We start from the raw sequence: 23343 nt of genomic DNA, 5'->3' as shown, positions 1-23343 counted from the left end.
TTAAATTACATTAGTATCCGTGTTATCTAAATGTTTCAAATAACAGTAGTATAACTTCTCTGGAAAATAGTAATTTTTAAATCATTATATTTTCAAAATGTAATAAATTGTATTTCTAGTATTATCAATATAACAAGATACTTGAAAAAATAAGAAACTATTAGAGAAATCAGCTATGATTTCTAAGAAAATATACGATAATATAATTGACTTACAAATTAACTTCTGTGATTTGTTGAATTAGCGTCCATGGTTTGTTAGTGGTTTTTATATGATTGCAATTATATTGTAAATGTTTTAATTCAAATTTACATTTTTTTCAGATACTCAATTAGTTTTGCATAGTATACACTAGATGGAAAGTCAGAGGAACATTTCAGAATTTATTCTTTTGGGACTTTCCTGTAACCAGAACATACAGATATTTTGCTTTGTATTCTTCTTACTTTGTTATGTTGCCATCTTGGAGGGAAACCTTCTGATTCTTACCTCTATTCGATGCAGTGCCCTTTTTCACCAGCCAATGTATTATTTCCTCAGCCATTTATCCTTTATGGACATCTGCTATACCTCCTGTGTGACACCCAAACTGATCAGAGACTTGCCTCTTGGAAGAAAATCCATCTCCTACAGTAATTGCATGTTGCAGATCTTTTCCATACACTTCTTTGGCATCATTGAGGTCTTCATCCTCATAGTCATGGCCTTTGATCGTTGTGTTGCCATCTGCAAACCTCTCCATTACATGATTATCATGAACAGGACAAGGTGCAATCTCCTAGTCTTGGCTGCTTGGACTGGTGGAGCCATTCATTCATTTTCTCAGTTTTCTATGACAATTCATTTGCCCTTCTGTGGCCCCAATGAAATAGATCACTACTATTGTGATATTTTTCCTTTGCTGAAAGTTGCCTGTACCGATACATACATCACTGGTGTCCTTGTGGTTGCCAATTCAGGAATGGTTGCCTTAGTAACCTTTGTTCTCTTGTTTGGGTCTTATGTCATTATATTATTCACCTTAAGAAATCAGTCAGCAGAGGGAAGATGCAAAGCGCTGTCTACCTGTGGGTCTCATATCACTGTGGTTGTCTTATTTTTTGGGCCTTCTATCTTGCCTACCTCAGACCCCCTACTACTTACCCTGAGGACAAAATATTTGCTCTATTTTATACCATCATTGCTCCTATGTTCAATCCATTAATCTATACCCTGAGAAATGCAGAGATGAAAAAGGCCATGAGAAGGGTTTGGTGTGAAAAGATATTTTCAGAAGAAAAACATAATTGACTTTTCCTACTCAATTATTCAGGAATAGAAGTGGACTTGGAATCAGAGAGCTCTGTTAGCTTTCAGATCATTGAACTCAAATTATTCACATTATAAATGTCAGAGATGAGCTGAAGGATTATGAATAAAGTGACAGTTTCACTGTGGCACTGAGATTGAGTAGTGGCATATGCGTATTAAAAATATTCTAGACTAAAGGAATGGTGACTATGTCATATAGAGTAGGTGATTCTGAGGCTGATTGAGAATTTTAATAACCACTTGTGTTTAAAATTTATACATGGAGACTAGGCAATTTTTTGGCATTCTGTACGAAGTAGAAATGAAGTAGATTAAACGTGGTTTTCAAAAATTAAAAACAGAATATTTTTCTATTATTGAGCTTTATTTCCCAATAGGATATTCAAGTAAATCTTAAATGCTGGCCCTGTGAAATAAATTGTGCAATGAAAAACTTCATAGAAATCATTTGGTTTAAGGTGTGAAGGAAAAGGAGTGGTCGGACCTGTTTCCTTGGAGCTTCAGCACCCTGTCCCCGTCTGCCTGAAAGTGTCATAGGCAGGGACAAAGGGACTGGTGACAGTTTATTTTTCTGTTACTGTGTTTATTACATCACAGATACTCAAAATATGGAAAGACAGGATGAGAAAATTAATAGGTCTCATCCTTTTCTAGTAGTTCAATTAGTTGAGTGACTACAAGACTACATATAGGAAGAAACTGTACATATCAGCTTGTGTTGACAGGTAGATATGAAAAATGAATTCAATCTCCAACCTAGTGGACAGGGAATAGGGCCAAGTGATATTCTTTAAAAAATAAATTTTCCTTTTGCGTAATACTTTTTGTATATATTTTCTTTCCTCAAGGTGAGAGAAAAATAACAAAAACAAAAACACAACTATTGGTGATATTAAAAAACATACTACTGGGACTGGTCCAGTGGCATAGCACTTAAGTCTGCAAACTCTGCTTTGGCGGCCAGGGTTCACTGGTTTGGATCCCTGGCATGGACCTATGCACTACTTAGCAAGCCATGCTGTGGCAGGCATCCGACATATAAAATAGAGGAAGATGGGCACAGATGTTAGCTCAGGGCCAATCTGCCTCAGTAAAAAGAGGGGGATTGGCAGAAGATGTTAACTCAGGGCTAATCTTCCTCATATTTTTTTGAGGATAAATCAATTTATTTGTAGGTATTGTGAAGAGTAGATTTCTGAGAAAGATTTCCCAAGGGAATCAGAAAAAATGTAAGAAAATATTTTGGTATCATCAATAGGATGCAAATAAACAGGATTTCCATTAAAAAAAAGACCGTCATAAGAAGGTGGGTAATAGCGTAATAGTAACAACAGAGTTATTTGAAAAACCTGAAGATTATTTGAGAACTTAAAATTCAATAGGTTTTCACAAAGATTATTAAAACATTGATATAAAATGAAGGGGAAGGGAACTTAGAGAAAGTATATGGAAGGCAAATTGCAGCACATTTAAGTGAGAGAAGAATTACATAAATTGCAATTTGGACAAGTTACTAACACAGTATTATAAAATTTATTTCAGTAAAGACTTTTTAAAAGCTTTTGGTGAAAAAGAATACATAAGTAATACATATAATCAAGCCAAACAAATATGAAGGTATCCTTTACTTTCCTGCATAAATGAAAGACAATGAGACTAGGAATAATGTTTATCATTCTCAACCTTTTTCTCTCAAAACCTGTAGACATTGTACATTGCTGTTTCGGTATTAGAGAAGTAGTTTAATCTGGCATAATCTTCATTTCTTTATTAGTAATTTGTCCAACTTGTGATTTATATAACAGAGCCTCGAGCATGTCTGCAAAGACAGAGAAAAGGAAGCCCAGAGAGGATATCATGAAAGGTCTTCAGTATTAAGAGTAGAAATAATTGTGAAAACATGATCTAGACTGTAGGAGATATCTCAAAGAGAAATGTCATTAATGTCTTAAAGCAGGTTTCAATAGGGTGATGTAGGTCAAAGGGTACAAATTTTCAGTTTTAAGAAGAATTGAGTTCTGAAGATCTAGTGTACAGCATGGTGACTATAGTTAACAATATGGTTTTGTATATTTGAAAGTTTCTGAGAGCAGATCTTAAGCATTCTCACCACAAACACACACACAAAAAGTTAAATATGTGGAGTGATGGATGTGTTAATTATCTGGATCTTGGTAATCACGCTACAGTGCTACAATGTATATGTGTATCAAATTATCACATTGTAGACTTTAAATAAATGTAATTATAGTTGTCAATTATTCCTCAATAAAGTTAAAAGAAAAAAACAGGTGCCTTTAGGAGTGTATGAAATGGACTGGACTAAAGTAAAATAGCTAGATTTGCTTTTGAGTTAATTCTTTGGAGGAAAATCAAATTTCACATTACCCTGGGGAGCTTAGGTGCCTTGGATATGGTTTTTAGGGCTTTCTTACATATTTTTCACATACTTAAATTATAAAATGTAATACAAAAGAATTTTGCAAATGATAGAGAGAGAGAACTACAATGGAAATATCCCTCTAATGAACACATGAATCAAGAAGTGGAACTCTGTCATCATCTCCAAAGTCAACGATATGTCCCTTCCTGTCCTTACTCTTTCCCTTCCCCTAGAATTTGCTATTCTCCTGACTTTTGTGGGTAATCTCCTCCTTGCCTTGAAGCCTTAGGAAATGTATATATCTTATCTGTTACAGAATTTTCTCATGGGTAAAATAATGATGCTCATAGTGCCTATCTCACTGTGTCCTTGTGAAGATTAAATGAGAACACTTAGTGTTTGATACACAGTAAATCCTCAATAAGCATTTGCTATTATTTATTCTGCTCACAAAGCACAGTTGAAGTCAGCTCCAATCTTTGGTTACAGATGTGAAAAAAGAAACATAGGAAATAAAGACATATGGAAATGATGTAAAGATTTGGGGGAAAATTAACACATATTCAACTGCAAATTTTTTAAAATTATTTTTTGGAAAGTGTTTAAATCTATATAAAATAGTACTAAGTTATATTAGTTCATAATTTTTCTCGAAATCTACCTAACTAATACTTGGAAATAATTTAAATTTACTCTATTTCTCTAGGAGAATACAATAAAGATAATTTTTGAGGAGAGATGAAGACCATTAGCTACGATAAGGTCCAGAACTATTCTTTCCTCCTCAGTCAGTTTATAGAGATTACAGAAAGGATAAGTCCCTCAATCAAAAGCCACTCAGATTTGTTGTATCTCAAAACTCTTTGAATAAAGTGCAGGGGAACTCAGTCACTGGGGCCCAGGAGGAATGTCTAATGATTGAGAATTCTAAAGTACATGCAAAATTTATTATGGTTTGCATACTATTTATAATCCAGAGACTATCTTAGCTGAGGTGGGTCTGATAATTTAAATCTAAAGGAAGAGCTTAATATTTGGGAAGGTAAATCCAAACAACTTGGAAGGAAGAGTCAATAGTCTAGAATAAAAGAAATGCAGTTTTAGAATGTGTACTCTATTAAGTATTCAATTAATCATGTGAGCCTGGACATCTCTAGGAATAATTTTAGCTATGAAAGTATAGATTGTGATTTGACTTGTTTGGATATTAAAATTATTCCACTTGAATTTAAAGTGTTGCTCTGGGCATAGGACCTGTCATTGTTTGTGTGAACACTGCTTGAGTGACAGGTGTCGGTAGTCTTTCAAATGATACAAAAATCTTTTTCTATAAATGGCTAATGAACTATGCTGAGTGAAATGTGAATTCAAGAAGTTGAAGTGAAATACTCTGAACAGTAGGTGAATGACTAGCATTTCAATGAGGAAGAAGAGAAAACACTGAAACGAAGAAGTAGAAATGGATTCACAACAACTGAAGTGGAAGAGCATGTGTGGTAAATTATTTTTCCTTCTTTCCCATTATCCTGCCTGGATGTGTAAGATCATCTGGTTATATTTTTGTCTCCATTATAGATAACAGATTGACTGCCATTTGTAGTTAAATACAGTAGATACAGGCATCTTCTCTGAATTTTATAATTTGTTTTGAGATTTGGTCAGCAATAAAATCAAGGAATTGCCCATTGAGAGTGTGATATTTCATCCAAAAGAGGCAGTCAGACAGTGACAGGAAAATGATGCTTAGCTGGATAGCAAGTTCCAAATAGAAAGAAAACATTATTAGATTTTTTGGTAGAAAGTTGACTATCAATTAAGAAAATAAGTGATTCACAGGTTACCAAGAAAGTGAGAAAACCCAAATGGAAAGGACAAATAAGTTCCCTGCAGTAACCACTACCTTAATCCCTGTTTCTGTCTCATGAAAAAAATAAAGTTGGCCCAAGAATTAACATAACCAAAGATCCTGGGTGGGTCACTTAAAAGTCAAATGGAAGTATGTCAAATCTTTCCTCTCTGATACCTTATCTCTATTGACTTCTTTGCCTGCCCATGTTGCATGTGATGGTTGTGATGGTAACAATATCAATTTTGAACTATTTTATTTATATTCTGTTTCCTTTATTTATTCATTTGTTTAACTTTTTAAATGTCCATGCATTGTCCTGAGATCTCTACCGCTGCGAGATGGGATCCTTCCAGTCAAACTATTTGTTGGGACTATTTTTTTAGATGCCTTTTTTTGTGAGGAAGATTGGTCCTGAACTAATGTCTGTTACCAATGTTCCTTCTTTTTTTTGTTTTCTCCCCAAAATCCCAGTACATAGCTGTATATCCTAGTTGTAGGGCATTCTAGTTCTTCTATATAGGATGCTGCCACAGCACGGCTTGATGAGTGGTGTGTAGGTCCACGCCCAGGATCCGCACTGGTGAACCCTAGGCCAGCAGAACAGGGCTTGTGATCTTAACAGCTTATCCATGGGATCAGCCCCCAAATGTTGTTTTAAATCATTAAAGTTATTTATTTTAATCATTCAACAAACATTTACTGATTATTAGTTAAATGAATGGTAACTTGTATTTAACAAGGATAGAACAAATATAAAAATAATTGGAAATACTTTCTTGCTGAGTCACACCATATACTGGATGGCTCATTCACTTTATTTAGTTAATTCTCACAACATCATTGGGAGATAGATGTATTCATCAGGATTGTATGTATCCATCAGTGAGATGATGGTCTGAGAAAAAAAAAAAGTACATGCCAAAAATCACACAGATCAAAGAAAGTGTCTAGAATTTAGAATTAAATTTGCACAAGCACTTTTTAAGATTTCAAGACAATGAAAGACAAGTCTCTGTGTCTTTGAGAAATTTAGGATCATGAAAATTAAACATATATAGAGTTTACTTTTGCATAGATTAAAAATTGAAATATCAAGGTCACTGAGATCCTCTGTTTTAATATAATATTATCAAATATTTATTGAGTATACCATATATATCAGGAATTGAGCTAACTTTGTAATATTTTGTGAAGTATATTGCTAAGTGAGTGTATCTTGTTTTAAATCTTGACTCTGCTACTTATTAGGTTCACAATAAGCCCAAAAGAGGAAACTGAATCATAGAGAAATTAAATGAGTAATAATGTTAATTATTACATCACTTTATTAAGTAAATATCAATAGCATTTACTTCTTAGACTTATTGTGAAGATTGAAAAAGATTGTACCTATAATGTGTTAAGAAGAACATTAGGCCCATAGGAATGCTCAAATTGTAAGCTAATAAAAAGAATGATTAGACCTGTTGATTGTCAATGTATTTATGTAATGTAGTGAGGTCATATGCTTATTCATAGCAAAGCCAGTATATAAACCCAAGGAATTTCACTTTATTTAAGTTTAAGATTTTTCAAAACTTTGCTTTTAACAATGGTAGAAAGCCCAAAGGTTATGCAAAATCTTAACTGAAATTAATGATAGTGGATTTATCATTTTGTAGCTGGGGACCCTAGACCAAATGAATACTAGTTCCTAAAGTGAGTGAAGAGCTATTCTAGAGAATGAATTAGGCTCTTTTTTTCCCTAGCCATTTTTCTTACACAGGGACTCTTTGTGGCTGTGGTAGCAGTGTTCATGTTTGAGGGCATGAGGAGATTTAGTGCATTTTATTCATGTATGTGAGTATAACTTTCTTACTCTTTATAAATGGGCTACATATGTAGGAGAGAGCAACAGGTTGAGTTTGTAGATTTTGTTTACTGCCTATAGTTTTATAGATTTAGAGAATTTGTCTTAATTTATTATCTCATTTTGTCATCTGCATATCAAAATATTCTGAAATGGTTCAAGGACAATAACTTTGGAGTTTATCTGGTTTTGCATTAAATAATTAGGTAATTGTGAAAAAGTGGAGTTTTTAACACTACATTTGTTCTGTTGCTTTGATGCGGCATCTTTTATCTGTGAACTCAGGCTGTAGACTTAGAAAATTCTGGTTTCAAGTTCTGGTTTGCTAAACACTAGTTAAGTGTTCTACATACACTTATAGAAGCCTCAACTAATTTTTGCCTCTCTAAGGTATTATTACTCCTGTATGTGCATCAAACTGAACTTAAACTGTGTTCATTTGCATAGCCCTTTACTTTTTTCAAAGTTCTTCATTTATTTTTAAATTTGAAACTCAAACTCTCTGCCTTATTTAGGGAAGCAATTATTTTTCTACATTTTAGATGAAGAAAAGTGTGAAAGGAAGTGAAGTTAGGAATTTACACTTAAAATTGATGGCTGATTCAAGAATAGAAACTAGAGATCTTCTACTACTCTAAAATTGAAAAGCTAGAAATATAGGTGGTAGTTTATATGTGGTAAACTACAAATGTATGGGAAAGTTGAAATAAAAAGAGAAGATTACTGAGAAGGAAAATTAAGCATTATTTGTGGCCTTGAGTATGGAAAAAATTGGAGATTCAAATAAATATTTAGTTAAATTGATTAAAAAACCAGACCACATTTAATAAGCAGGAAAATTAATTTTCTGTCAAAAGAAGATAGAATGATTGGCTTTGCCTGACTTTTCTAACAACCTTAATTTCCTCAGAGGCTTATGTATAACCCAAAACTTTCACGTCTAGTTTGGGGAGAGGAAAAACAACTTAAATGATTTCTTATCTTAATGCACATGATTAAAATAATGGTTTTATTTATGTCCATTCAAATAAACAAGTGATTACTTTGAGTTGACCAAATCAGTATTTTAAATATTATTTTTAAAATAATTTTTATTTATTTATAGGTAAGGAAATATTTTCATTATATAATTGGAGGCATAAAATGTTTACTTTTCCATGGTTTCCCTACAAGCTAATTCTAAATCTTAAAATTGTACTATAAAAATAAATCTCTTTGTTTGAAAGCTCCATTGCAAAGGAATTTTTTATTTGGAAAGTGACACAATGAACTTAGTCTGTAAAAGAGAGTGATGAAGACAGAATTTAAAAATTACTTGATGAGAAAATGTAGCTACAAGATTAGGGCAGAAGACACATCAAAAATTTCAAAGAAAATTTGAAGTGTAAATGATGCATTTTAAGGTCAAAATTTGCAGTAAAGACAACTGGACCATGTGGTTATCAGCTCTATATATCTTTTTTCATTATCATTGAAACTCAACCTAAATTAGCAGAAGCTAAGATCAACCTCAACTGAATTGCCTATATTTTCATATATCAAATCCTCTTTTAATATAATTGCTAAATGATGAAGAGATTCAAACTACTCTTATTCATTTCATACATTTTCTAGACCCTTTTAATTAAAACTGTTTCTATTTAGAACTAGGGGATTTGGCTAGTAGATCTCAGTTATTTTCCTGCTCAAAATAATTTTATGACTAAAATTTCATTTTCTACATGGGAGTCATATTTACTAGACTTTATTATTGACAAATTTAGGTTACTGATTTGGCAACACTAACATTAAGAAAATAAAATCAGCAATTAATACCTCTATGGTTAATAAAGCAAAGACGACTTATTGATTTGAGTTTCACAACTATTTTGTGACCAAGTCCAAGAAGATTTCTTCATTTTTCAAATGAGATAACTTAAATTTAAAGAAATCAAGAGGTGGGTACTCAAATTCACACATTGGTATAATTAGTAATAGCACTGCGTCCCAAATGTTTGTCTTCATATAAACCTTTTTCCACAAGCTTCCTATAAAATTTTTCAGAATTATGCAGTGTCAAGATTCTTTATGGATTTGGACAAAAGACATAAATTAGGCAAATATAGAACAGAAATACATCCTGTAATTCAAATCACTGAGAATAAATTGATTTGCAAACCATAACATACTGAGTCAAGAGCAAAACTGTGAAGATAAGACTGCCTTCTGTTCCACTTTTTTAGTTTTAACTAATGCTTTATTCTGTGGTTCATTTAAGTACATGATGTTTATTGATGTGCCTATAGAAATCAACACACCTCTGTTATAAAATGTCAGGATTTTACTGTCACAAATCACTAAGAAAAAGATAAACAAGCTATCAAAAATTGTTCAAACCAACTGCAAGGGCCTCTTACAGAGAGTTTTTAGCTTTCACTTTTTAAATATATACATATCATTATATAAATCTTTAATTTTATTTTCTATTTCATTCTAGAATTATTTTGAGGTAACATATATTCCACTAGTGACCACTGTTAAGCTTTACATTTGCTTCTATATCATTAAACAGAAACTTTTATGACTCACAACTGCATCTTTAACAAATTTCAATTTGTAAGGATCCAGAGTAATATCCTTTCCAAGGACTTAGTTGTATGGTCCTTTAGAATTGAAAAATATTTAGCAACTATTAATAGTTTTTAGACTTTTTTTAATTGATTGATTGAATGCATTCATTTTTATTAATGTCAACATTGAACATAATGTCCTGAAGGACTGATTTATGGAAATCAGCATGAAACTAATCTGAAAAAATTATTAAATATCAGATTTTTATTTTCTGAAACACTGGGATCATGTCCATTAAACACAGATTGATGATGTTAGTTATCATCAATTTTCCCCATGAACATTTTGGATATTGACTTATGCATTATGTCTTTTCGGGGGACTGTTAGGCATTTTTACCCCACTGGACCATGGAAAATAGGAATAGTGTCATTGTGTTTATTCTCTTGGGACTACCTCGACAGAAGAACATTGAGGTCCTCAGCTTTATATTATTTTATTTTGCTACATTGCTGTTGGATGGGAATTTACTCACAATGATTTATATCACATGCAGTCAGCTAACTGACCAACCCTTGTATTTCTTCCTTAATTAACTCTCACTCTCCAACCTTTGCTATACATCACAGTGAGCCCCAAACTAATGACTGATTTATTGGCAGAAAGGACAATCATTCCCTGTAATAACTGCATGATACAGCTCTTTATCCTTCACTTCCTTGGAGGCATTGAGATCTTTATCCTCACAGGGATGGCCTATGACCACTACATGGCGATCTGCAAGCCCTGCACTACAGGATAATCATAAGCAGACAGAGATGTAATATGATCGTCATAGCTTGCTGTACGCGGGGATTTATATGCTCTGCCACTCAGTTTCTTCTCACCATCATCTTACTGTTCCTTGGGCCCAATGAAATAGATCACCACTTCTGTGATGTGTATCCTTTGCTGAAATTGGCTTGCATTAATACCTGCAAAATTGGCCTCTTGGTAATTGTTAATTCAGTTCTGATTGCTTTGATAACTTTTGTGATTTTGATGGTGTCTTACTTTTTGGTATTATACACCATCTGTGCTTACCCTGCAGAGAGCCGCACCAAAGCTCTTTCCACTTGCAGTTCCCACATCATGGTTGTGGTCCTGTTCTTGGTGCCTGTTCTCTTCATTTACATTAGACCAGTCACAACTTTCACTGAAGACAAAGTATTTGCTCTTTTCTACACTTTCATTGTTCCCAAGTTCAACCCTCTGATCTACAGGTTGAGAAACCTGGAGATGAAGAATGCCTTCAGGAAAATGTAGTATTGTTTTTGGAACAATTGTTTTTGAAAGAGAAGTAAGTTGTACAAAAATCATCTCAGAATTTCACCTTAGGGCTAAACCTGAGCCCTAGAATTAATATGGAATAATATACAAAGAGTATACAGTGATTGCAAAAGCCAGCCACAGGTCAGAGCTCAGAACCTTTAGAATTTTCTCAGACTTCTCCTGGTTGGGCAATTTTAGCTTATTTTTTCACGTTCATTCATTTTTCCTCTATTCTCTTCACACCTGTCTCAAGGCCTCCTTAATTTGACATTTTATTTTGAATGTGTACTGAAGTATTTCCTCCCCTCCTCTCGATTTCCAGTCTCAACTGACAATAAATAATAGGAAACCATACGGTAGAGGAGAATTATAGTCAGATTTTACTCCCAGTATCTCAGAGGAGAGCATTTAAGGTTGACTTTTGAGCTGAGGATAATAGGTAAATGAGTGGAATATTTAACTGCTTTGGCTAACCAGCATTCATAAACACTCTTCTATATTGAATTTGAACATCTTTTTCATGTATAGCTTTCTGAGAAACCACCAAACCCTATTCTGCAGTGGCTGTACCAGTTTGCATTGCCTCCAGCGCTATAGAAGGATTCCAAATTTTAGACATTCTGGCCAATATTTATTTCCCATTATTATTATTATTATCATTATTGTTATTATTGCCATCCTAATGAGCATGAAGTGGTTTCTCATTGTGGTATGAACTGCATTTCCCTAATGAATAATGAGGGTGAGATTCACTTAATGTGCTTGCTGACTATTTGTATATCTTCTTTGGAGAAATGTCTATTCAAATCTTTTAAAAATTTTTTAATTGAGTTGTTTTTCTCTTTTTGGTTGAGCTATAACAGTTCTTTATATAGTCTGAATATTAATCACCTATCAGATCATGATTCATAAATGTTTTCAACAATTCCGTAGATTGTCTTTTCACTTTCTTGTAATGTCCTTTGACACACAAAGGCTTTTAATTTTCGTGGAGTTCACTTTACCTATTTTTTTCTTTTACTATTCATGCCTTTATTTTATTTAAGAATCCATTGCCAAATCCAAGATCATGAAGACTTAATCCTGTGTTTTCTTCTCAGAGTTTTACTGTTTTGGCTTTAGTATTTAGGCCATGGATCCATTTTGTGTTCATTATTTATGCAGTGTGATAAAAGGATACAACTTCATTCTTTTGTATGTGGAAATACAATTGTCCCAGCAACATTTGTCAAAGAGAATAGTATTTCCTTACTGAATTCACCCTCTACCCTTGTTAAAGATGAATAGGTCATAGATGTTTAGAATTATTTCCAGCCTCAACTTTCTGCTGTACTGGTCCATATATCTAACCTTATGTCATAGCACACTGTTTTGATTACTGTAGCTTTGAACTTAAGGAGTGTGAGTCCTCAAACTTTGATTTTTTTCAAGTTTGCTTTAGTTATTTGGGACCCCTTGCAATTTCACATGCAATTGATGGTAAATTTTCCTATATACAGAAAAAAAAAGTTGGAATTTTGATAGAGATTGCTTTCTAACTGTAGATCAGTGGCTGGTATTGCCATTGTAACAATATTAAGCCTTCCAGTTCTTGAACAGTGGGTATCATTCCATTTATTTAAGTATTTCTTATTTTTTCAGCAATGTTTTATAGTTTTCAGTGTATAAGTCCTTCACCTCCTTCGTGAAATTTATCCCTGTAATTTTACTTTTTTAGTTGCAACTGTAAATGTAATGGCTTTCTTACCTTTTTGGATTGTTTGCTGCTGGTGAAAAAAACATAATTGATTTTTTTCTTTCTTTTCTATATATATTTTATATATATATTTATGATACATATGTTTTTTCTTTTTTGGTGAGGAAGATTGGCTCCGAGTAACATGTGTTGCCAATCTTCCTCTATTTGCTTGAGGAAGAGTGGCCCTGATCTAACCTCTGTGCCAATCTTTCTTGATTTTTTGTATGTGGGTCGCTGCCACAGCACGGCTTGACAAGTGGTATGAGTCCATGCCCAGGATCCAAATCCATGATCCTGGGCCCCCAAAGTGGAGCACACTGAGCTCCAGCACTATACCACCAGGCCCGCCCCACAACAGATTTTTGCATGTTGATCTTGTGTTTTCCAACTTTGCTGAATGTGGTTATTAGTTCGATAAACTTTCTTGTGGATATTTTGGGATTCTCTATGTAGAGGAGCATGTCATCAGTGAGAAAAGAAGTTTTACATCTTGCTTTTTAATTCGGATGCTCTTTTTTTCTTCTTTTTTCTTCTTGTGTAATTATTCTAGTGAGAACCTCCAGCACAATGTTGAATGGCAGTTGTGAATATGGGCATCCTTGCCCTCTTCCTGATTTTAAGTAGAAAGCTTTCAGTCATTCACCACTGAGCACGATGTTAGCACTGGGCTTTTTATAAATGACCTTTATCTTATTGCATAACTTCCCTTCTGTATCTAGTTTTCTGCGTTATTTTTTAAATCATGAAATGGTGCTGGATTTTGTCAAAGTCCTTTTCTGTGACAATTTAGATGATGATGGGGCTTTTCTTTAGTTCTATTAATGTGATACATACATTGGTTAATTTTGTTATATGTTGAACCACCCTTGAATTCCTAGGATATATCGCAATTGGTGTATAATCATTTTAATATCCTGTTGAATTTGGTTGTTAGCATTTTGTTGAAGATTTTTGCACTGAATACATAAGGAATATTGGTCTCTAATTTTCTTTTCTGGTGATTTGTTTTTCTGACTTTGGTATCAGAGTAATGCTGGCCTATTAGGATGAGATAGAAAGTGTCCCTTCTCTTCCATTTTTCTGAAGAGTTTGAGAAAAGTTTGATAGAATTCACAAGAGAAAGTATTTGCTTCTGGACTTTCTTTATTGAGACGTTTTGTTGAATGATTCAATCTCTTTACTTGTTGTAAGTGTCTATTCAGATTTTCTATGCCTTCTTGAGTCAGTTGAGGCAATTGGTGTGTTTATAGGAATTTGCCCATTTCATCTAAGTTATACAATTTGTTGTTGTACTGTTGTTAATTGTACTCTCTTATAATCCTTTTTATTGCTGTAGTGTGTTGGTAGTGTACCTTCTTTCATTTCTGGTTTTAGTTATTTGTGTCTACACTTTGTCAGACTACCTAAGGTTTGTCAATTTTGTTGATCTTTACGAAAACTAACTTTTGGTTTTATTCTCTGTTGTTTTTCTGTTCTTTAATTTTTCTCCTCTCTAAGCTTTATTTTTTTCCTTCTGGTAGATTTGAGTTTAGTTTGCTTTATTTTTTTTAGTTCCTCAAGACGTAAACATAGATTATTATCTTAAGATCTTTCTTATTGTTTAATGTAAACTTTTACAGCTATACATTTCCCTCTGAGCATTGCCTTTACTGCATCCCATAAGTTTTGGTGTATTGTGTTGTTTTCATTTCTCTCTGGAATTTTCTGATTTCTCTTTTTGGCCCTTTGATTGTTTAAGAATGTACTGTTTAATTTCCACCTGTTTGTGAATTTTCTAGTTTTCCTTCTGTAATTGATTTCTAGCTTTATTCAACTGCAGTTGTATAAGATACTTTGTATTGTTTCAATCTTTTTAAGTTTATTGTAATTTGTTTTGTGGCTTAACCTATGGTCTTTCCTATATAACGTCCCTTGTGCACTGGGTAAGAATGAGTATTTTGCTTTTGTTGGGTGGGATGTTTTATATATGTCTGTTAGGTCTAGTTATTTTAAGTGTTGTTTAAGACCTCTGTTTCATTATTAATCTTCTGTCTAGATGTTCTATCCATTAGTGAAGGTGGGATATTGAATTCTCCAGATATTTTTATAGAACTATATATGTCTCTCTTCAGTTCTGTCAATTTTCCTTCATATAGTTTGTGGCTGTGCAAAACAAGGCAACAGTCCCAAAATGGAGTCACTTTTGCTAAATCCCATATCACTAAACCAAGACTTAACTGAATTAGAGTTTTGGCTCTCCCAGAAATGGAATCTTAAACCAGTCAATCAGGAATTGTCTAGTCAGCACTAGTTTGGTAATCTGCATGATAGACCACTGCTATCCCCTAAATGATAGTAACCTTGGAACAACCAATCTGCTTTTATGCCTAGTACAACTTCCTTTTTCTTGCTTCCCTCTGCTGATAAAAGTCTGCAGATTTTTCTTTAGCTCCTTGGAGCTGCTTTCTGTCTGCTAGATTGGGTGTTGCCCTATTCATAAATCATTGAATAAAGCCAGTACAATCTTTAAAATTTGCGGTTGAATTTTTTAACAGGGTTTTGTTGTTTGGTATATATAATTATTATAGCCTTTTGACCAACTGACCCTTTTATCAATGTATAATGTCCTTCTTTGTCTCTTGTAGTAGTTTTTGACTTAAAGTCTGTTTTCTCTGATGTTGGTACAGCCATGCGTGATCTCTTTTCCTTACCATGTGCACAGTATAACTTTTTCCATCGTTTCACTTTTGACCTATTTGATATCTAAAGTGAGTCTCTGGTAGACATCATATAGTTGTCTTCCAGTCATTGCAGATTGGCTAAGTGCTGAGACACTCTTTCAACATTCAGCCAGGCTTGTACTGAACTTAGGGATCTCCCCAAGATGAAAGCCTAGGATCTTCACAAGTTCTTTCTGAGTATGCATCTTACCCTGAACATGACTGTATCTTCCCACTTCTCTCACATACAGTGATGCTTTTGAATGTCCTAATTTCCCAAATAAACTCTACCCTGCTGTTTGTTCTACACCTTAGGCATCAGTGCGTCATTATTCATCTTGTAGCGTTTTTCAAGCAATGCACATTGTTCTTCCCACCCAAGGTTTCTGTTCTGGATGAAACAAAGATATGCACTTTGCCTCAGTCTTTCATGTAGCCTCCAGACAAATTAGAATAGACATGCACAATAATTTGCAAATATGATTGAGGGTGTCTGTTCCCTCCAGAAGTAGAGTTCAGAATCTCACAATGGGAATGCCATTTCACTCTACCATTTCAAGACTGCAACCACACCAGGGAAGGAGCAACCAAGGGCAAGTATAAATGCCACAAAACTTTCCTACCATTTTTCAATTACGTCTTTCTTGTTTTAGCATTACTTTTGTTGCTTTAAACCTTTAACTGTTTTCCAATTTTCTGACAAAGTTGATTCTGATAGTATCTGCACTTTATTTCAATGTTTCTGTTGGGGGGATGAGAGCTTGGGATACAGGCTGTGCTATTTTAATATGTCAGGCTATGCACAAGAAGAAATAAAAAACTTGATATGAGACATTTATTTATTCCATTTTCATGAATAAAAATGACAATTAGCTTCTCTCTATACTTTACCCTACAAGAGAAATGGAGAGTTGGATTTTGTTAAGTGCTAAGGTCTGACAATGCTTAAAATTAATTCCATACATGTGTTTAGTTTTCCAAAAAATAGAAAAAGAATGAAATCTGCGTATCTCATTCTAAGCATCAAATTGTAAATAAGATCATAAAAACCAAAAAGTTGTCAAGTTTCTCTTATGAACAGAAATGTAAAAATCTTAAACGAAATTTTATCAATTGAATTCAGTAAGCTTCTAAACATAGTATATTAAAGAATAAATATGTGAGACAGCATCACAAAATTTCTTGTTTTATTTCATATGTGTGTTACATTGGTCTAGCTCAATAAACAAAGTCCTGGCAAATATAAAGACAGAAGGATAAATGTGAGGTATATGACTTAAAAATAAAGACAAAATTATTTATAATATTTGTTCATTATATTTTTTAATATCTGTAGGGTGTCCTTGTTAAAAATTGGCATTGATAGTGCTCTCTTTGTTTTTTTTTTTATCTCTTGATACATTAAGCTAGGCATTTACCAATTGTATTGCACTATCTAAATAACCAAATTTGATTTCCTTATTATTTCGTCTATTTTTTCTTCAATTTTTTATTGCATCTCATCAACTCTTTTTTGTTATAGCTCGTTTTCTTCTATTTATGTTTTTTTTTTTGAAATTTTTATTCAAGGCATATTTTTAATATTGTGAAATTATTATTTAAGGGTATTTAGTTCAATTTAAAATGTTATGGTGTAGTTTCCTTCTGCTTATTTTTGTGTTATATTATTTGGGGGATATTTTCATTGGTTACAATGCTTTGACTCTGATTTTATGTCCCCCAAGCCCCATATAGGAGGATAGTATGGTTACAGACTTTTTGTTAACTTTGTGAACTAAGTTGAGGGTTTTGTGAGGCTTGTAAGATTTCTAGTTTAAGATTGCTATATTCCTGCTTCTTCAGACTTCTTCCCTATACACACATAGAATTATGATACTTTGAGGTTCAGCGGTACTTCTCTTCACTTCTGATAAATATTTCTCTACTTATAGGCAACTTCTATTTTACAGGGCTGTCTTTTTCACAGTGATGCAAAAAGTGTGGATTATTTATTTGCTTTTCCCTCATCTGAATGGCTTTTGGGAGGATGGGTAGGAACATTAAATTTTAGATGTTGTTATTATCTTAGGCATTTTTCTCGGCCTTTGGAGTGGAATGTTTTATTTGCTCTCATTTTATGATATCAATATGCAAGACCATAAAATTTCTTCTAATAATTGCCTTAAATATATCTCATATACTAATTTTGCAGTTGTGGACTATATTACTCTCTGGTATTTTCTAATGGCATGCTTTTAGATTTTCATGTGGAATGTCATTGTTTGATAAACTTTTTAAAATTTATACTTGCATTTACTAGTGTTCAAGGAATACGCTTTACATTTTCATCATTTTTGTTGGATTTATTGTGGTTTTACTCATGAGTTAAAGTATCGTCAATTTTTATGACAGCTCAATTGCAATCGAAAGAAATCGTATTTGCCATTACCGGAGTCCTGTGATATATATGTGATTGTGTTGTTTGGGATTATAGCCTTTGTTACTGAATGTTGTTTTTCTTTTGTCTTCAATTGAGAGTTGTTTATTCCTCCTCTAATCTCCTATAGTTACTGGTTTATGAAAATTGTTGCTTTGTCTTTGTATATACAACTTCACTGTGGAATCTAGATTTTGTAATATAGTGGTTGTTTTAAATACATTTAAAGTTTTATGGTCTGCATTCTCCTTTGTCACGTATCATGATTTTGATGTCTTATTTGTTTTTATTTGCCCTTGTCTAATATCTTTATTGAATTTTTAATATACATATTTTTAGTTTTAGTATGCATACAGAAAAGTGCATAAATATCACTACAAGTTTTTTACAAACAAGCACAGCTCTGTGACCAGCTAGAGATCAGCAAGCGGGGCATTAACAGAGCTCAGAAGCACTTTTGGTCCCTTTATTTATCCTCCTTCTCTCTCTCAAACGAAACTACTATTTAAATTTGTAACCCCAATATTTTACCTGTTTATAATTTTATATAAACAAAACTATACAGAATACACTTTTTTTGTATCCACTTCTTTTGATCAGCATTATACTTATAACATTTATTCATCATATTTCTTTTTTTTCTTTTTTTAAGGAAGATAGCCCTGAGCTAAGTACTGCCAGTCCTCCTCTTTTTGCTGAGGAAGCCTGGCCGTGAGCTAACATCCGTGCTCATCTTCCTCTACTTTTTTACATGCAGGACGCCTACCACATGGCGTGCCAAGTGGTGCCATGTCTGCACCTGGGATCCAAACCGGCAAACCCTGGGCCGCCGAAGCGGAACGTGCGAACTTAACCACTGCACCACCAGGCCAGCCCCTATTCATCATGTTTACAAATTTCTTTATTCTCTTTGCTGTATAGCATTCATTGTATGAATATAGCCCAAATTTTATACGTAAAGATGTTGATGACTTTCTAAGTTTTTTTGTATTTGTTTTTTACTTTCAGGTATTATGAATAGTAGTATTACAAAGAATCTCGCTATATTATTTGGTCAACATAAATAAATATTTCTGTGGGTTTTAGACCTGAGTAAATTTCTGGGTAGTAAGTCATGCATGTGTTCATCTACTTAAGATACTGTAAAAATATACACAAAGCAAAGTGCCTCTAAAGAAAGCTCATGCAGTTATAATAATATAAGACTTAGTAGGTTTTAAGTGAAATAAAATTACTAAAGATAAAGAGGATTATTTTATCATAATTTAGAGGTCTACCTACTTAGAAGATATTAAAATTCATGTGTCCGGGTGCTCAAGACAGATCTTCCAAATTGGTAGAGAAGAAATGCAGAGCTATAATAAGAAATAGATGCATCCTTTATCATGGTTGGAAACCTTACATACTTTTTCAGTTGATGACTAAACAAGCAATGAAATGTCTAAGGATATAGAAGTTCTAAGTGACATACACGTTTGACGTAGTTAACTTTTATAGATTATGATTCCCAAGAAAAACAATATACACATGTGTTTCAGTGCACATGGAAAATTTACCGCAGTTGGTCATGTGCTGGATTATAAGTCAAGCAACAACAAATTTCAAATCATTCAGAATATTTTCTGTGACAACAGTAAAATTAATTTAGAAATCACTAACTTATTCTTTAATTTTACCTTTACTGAATCACTTTTATTAGGAGTATTTCATGTGCAAATCACAATGATGGATTCAACTTTGTTATTAAATCTATTAATATAATCAATGTGCTGTATTTTAGTTCTGTAATATTTTATGTCATATATATGATATTTTACATCATATACGTGCATACATACGTGTATGGAGATATGATACTCGTGTGTGTATATAAATAAATAAAAGATTTTTCATCATTTAATTTGTTTTATTTGCCCATTCCTTATAGGAAGATTTGCATTTTCGTAAGGATTTTTATATTCATACCAATGTCTGTATATATTATTAATCCCCTTTTTATTTGTGTATTTACTTATTATAAATGAATTGAACTGTTAATGCTCTTTATTCCCAAAACTATGTGATTGTGTAAGTGACCAAGAGCCAACACAGTAATCCTACTTCAAAATTAATAAATTGGAAAGCAAGATAAAAATAACGGGTGAGTTGATTCTGGAATGTGGTCAGGTAATTTACCATCTTTGAACATGTATTTCCTTATCCCTTAATGGAAGAGAGTGTGCAATCAACGATCTTCAAGGTATATTCAGGCTATGAACTTCTTGTTTTTTATTTCTTTCTCTGTTTTTCTCTTAAAGCAACTAATATACTGAGATTTTAGTGTCTTGATTTAAATTATGATATCATCCTGCCATCTAGTGGATATTTCTGTTTGTATCAGTTGTAATGGACAGACAAATTCATACCCTCTCCTACTATTTGCAGAGGGATTTTGTACTATTGGACCTTATGAAAAAATTCTACCCATTACTATGTAATTTGGTTGAGAATGAGACCACAAATAGATGAAAATTGAATTGACAATGTTGGGGGAATTAAGACAAATATTTCTCATTATGTCAAACTGGGATAAACTCTTTTTTTTTTTAAATGCTTCTTTTGTAATAAAAAATAAAATAATGCTGGACTGAGATTTAAGACATCCATTATCGAGTTCACCCTAACTCTTTGATCTTTTCTGAAATATATGCCGGACTGGAGACCCGGCTTAGATCAGAAAGATGGATAAAATTGCCTGTAATCACATTAATTGAAACTTACCGTAGACACAGAGTGCTAGCCATGGGCATACACTTTACACTTTCCATTCTCAAAGGTATCTATATCTTTGTCTATAACTATATCTATGTCTCTCTATATATCTCTCTATACTTATATCAAATATCTCTATCTCTATATATAACTATCTATATATCATACTAGATTTTTGTGGCTATTCTGAATTGAATTTCTTCTTTCTTATAGTATGCATTACTTATCTGCTTACAAGACTTGTCTCCTCACTTATAGGCAAGAATTAATAAATCTTGTATTGAAGCAAATCCTTATTCGTTAGGAAAGTTAGAGTGTGCTATTTAATTACTATTAGATACTTCTATTGCATGGGCAATTATACCAACTTGTTAGATATGTGTAAGTTCCAGCATTTGAGAAGCATAAAAAATGATTTGAAAACAACAGAGTATTTTGAGAACACCAAATATGAAGTGATCTTAGTGAGAGCTCCGTACCAATATAAGGATTAGTCACAGAACATGCCAAAAGTAGAGACACATTGTGGGGTTTTATTGTTTTTTTGACATTCTTCCCAAAGAGCCACCCCCTTCCTTTTACTCACATTAATGTGCATATCTTTATAGTCCCTTCTTATATGCTATTTGTCAATTCAGCAACCCAGGGAGACTGACAGTTTTTTATACTATTCTGTTTTTGGACATTACGGAAAGAAAATCCTTTTTTGGTTCTGAAATTGGTGTTCTTGTGGTTTTTGAATTAATGGAATTAATTCTCTTGAAGACACGGGAAACAAGGACAGCCTTTCATTCACATTTTAGTTTTGAAATATTTGAAGACATTAGTCAGGATCTCTTTTTGTTTTTCTTCTATGTTCCAGACATCTTCAGACCCTTGGTTGGTTTATTAAATGCTCTAATTCCAATATATACATCTCACTGTTAATCACTTGACATCACAGGGTACCTATAAAATTATTAATAGTTATTGGGAACTATTAGCTTACCGGCAATGACAAGCTGTCAAGAACATAATGCTCCCTTCCAAACTAAAATGAAAATGGGAGCTACCTCCGTCTACATAATGTATTAATGCATCCAAATTGAATGTCATGATTATAATATTAGAACTGAATCAACTTCGTTCACAACGCCTATACCTTTTTACAACCACAACCTCTTCATTATTCCATCTTTTTCCTATTGGCATTGAACCTTATTACCAGGTTCAACAACCTACACAGATCCCAATTGCATTTTGTACACAATTTGGCTGCTCTGATCCTCAAATCTTCTCTCTTACTGCTACCTGCATAAACTCTAATTCTAATTGATAGGAACATGAAGATCCAAATTCCTACCTTGGCTCAGACTATCTTCTCTGCTTAAAGATTCTTTTGTTTTTCTTTCCTGTCCCTGCAATCCTATGTTAACATTATAGTTCAGCCCAAAATTCAAAATCTTTTTATGATTTTACCAATCAGAAAAAATCGTGGACATTATTCAGTTATCCCCACTTGTGGAGAGTACCCCTAATGTGCTCAGCTCAACAAATCGTAAAGTAAAAACTAAACAAAGAAAAAAGCTTTATGCATAGTGACAATGCAGAAAAGTGCGGTATCCTTTAAAGTAAATTGTTGTTTCTCCTACTATATTGTAATTTCATTATAATAATGAGACTATTATAAGTCACAATTTGGAAGGAGGCTAGGCCCTGTATCGCTACTCAGAGGACATCTGCCTACTGATCTCGAAATAACTTTGGACCTTGCACAATCAAGAAATAAGTTTTTATTGCATGAGTCGACAAATTATGTCCCACAAACCAAACCTTGTTCACTGCCCTTTTATAAATAAAATTTTATTTGAGAAAAGCAAGACCTATTGATTTAAGTATTGCTTATGGCTGCATCCATGCTACAACATGCAGAATTGAACAGTTGGGATTAAAACTATATAACTCACAAAATCTAAAGTACTTACTATGTGACTCTTTACAGAAAAAGTTGGCTGACCTGTTCTTTTAAGTCAAGTCACTGAGATTGAGATGTTTATTTGTTAAGATATGGCAGCTTCTTAAATAATAAACATATAATTTTATTTATATAGTTTATATAATCTTATATACCTAAATAATAAACATTTAGTTTTATTTATATAATTTATATAATCTTATATACATACCTAGATTATAAATTGAAAAGTAGAGTATGAGCTTTTCACAATTTCAATAATTAATGTAAGAATTGAATAACGTGCACAAATTTGGAAGAGTAATGCAGACTGTATTATTTTAAGAAAATCAACGGTTTTCATAGAAAATGAAGCTCAAAGTACTATATAAAATAAAAGAAAAGATAATAATCAATGTACCTATAATATAATGCTTATTGAGTAATTTTATATCCAGATACACACTGATAAATGTATATCTATATAGAAAGGGAAAACCAGAACTACAACAAAGATTGAGATTAGTTATCCCTGGATTGTTGCCCAATAACT

General features: G+C 33.0%; 2 pseudogenes; both read left to right on the top strand.

The window, feature by feature from the left end:
* Positions 1 to 201: 201 nt before the first annotated feature.
* Positions 202 to 2323, top strand: LOC138916395 (olfactory receptor 4P4-like; annotated as a pseudogene).
* A 6255-nt stretch (positions 2324 to 8578) lies between these two features.
* Positions 8579 to 22716, top strand: LOC138916396 (olfactory receptor 4P4-like; annotated as a pseudogene).
* Positions 22717 to 23343: the final 627 nt, after the last annotated feature.

Source organism: Equus caballus, chromosome 12 (assembly GCF_041296265.1).
Source record: "Equus caballus isolate H_3958 breed thoroughbred chromosome 12, TB-T2T, whole genome shotgun sequence".
NCBI classification, from domain to species: Eukaryota; Metazoa; Chordata; class Mammalia; order Perissodactyla; family Equidae; genus Equus; species Equus caballus.
Note: the sequence above shows the minus strand (reverse complement) of the source record. Positions and strands in the feature narration are given on the sequence as shown.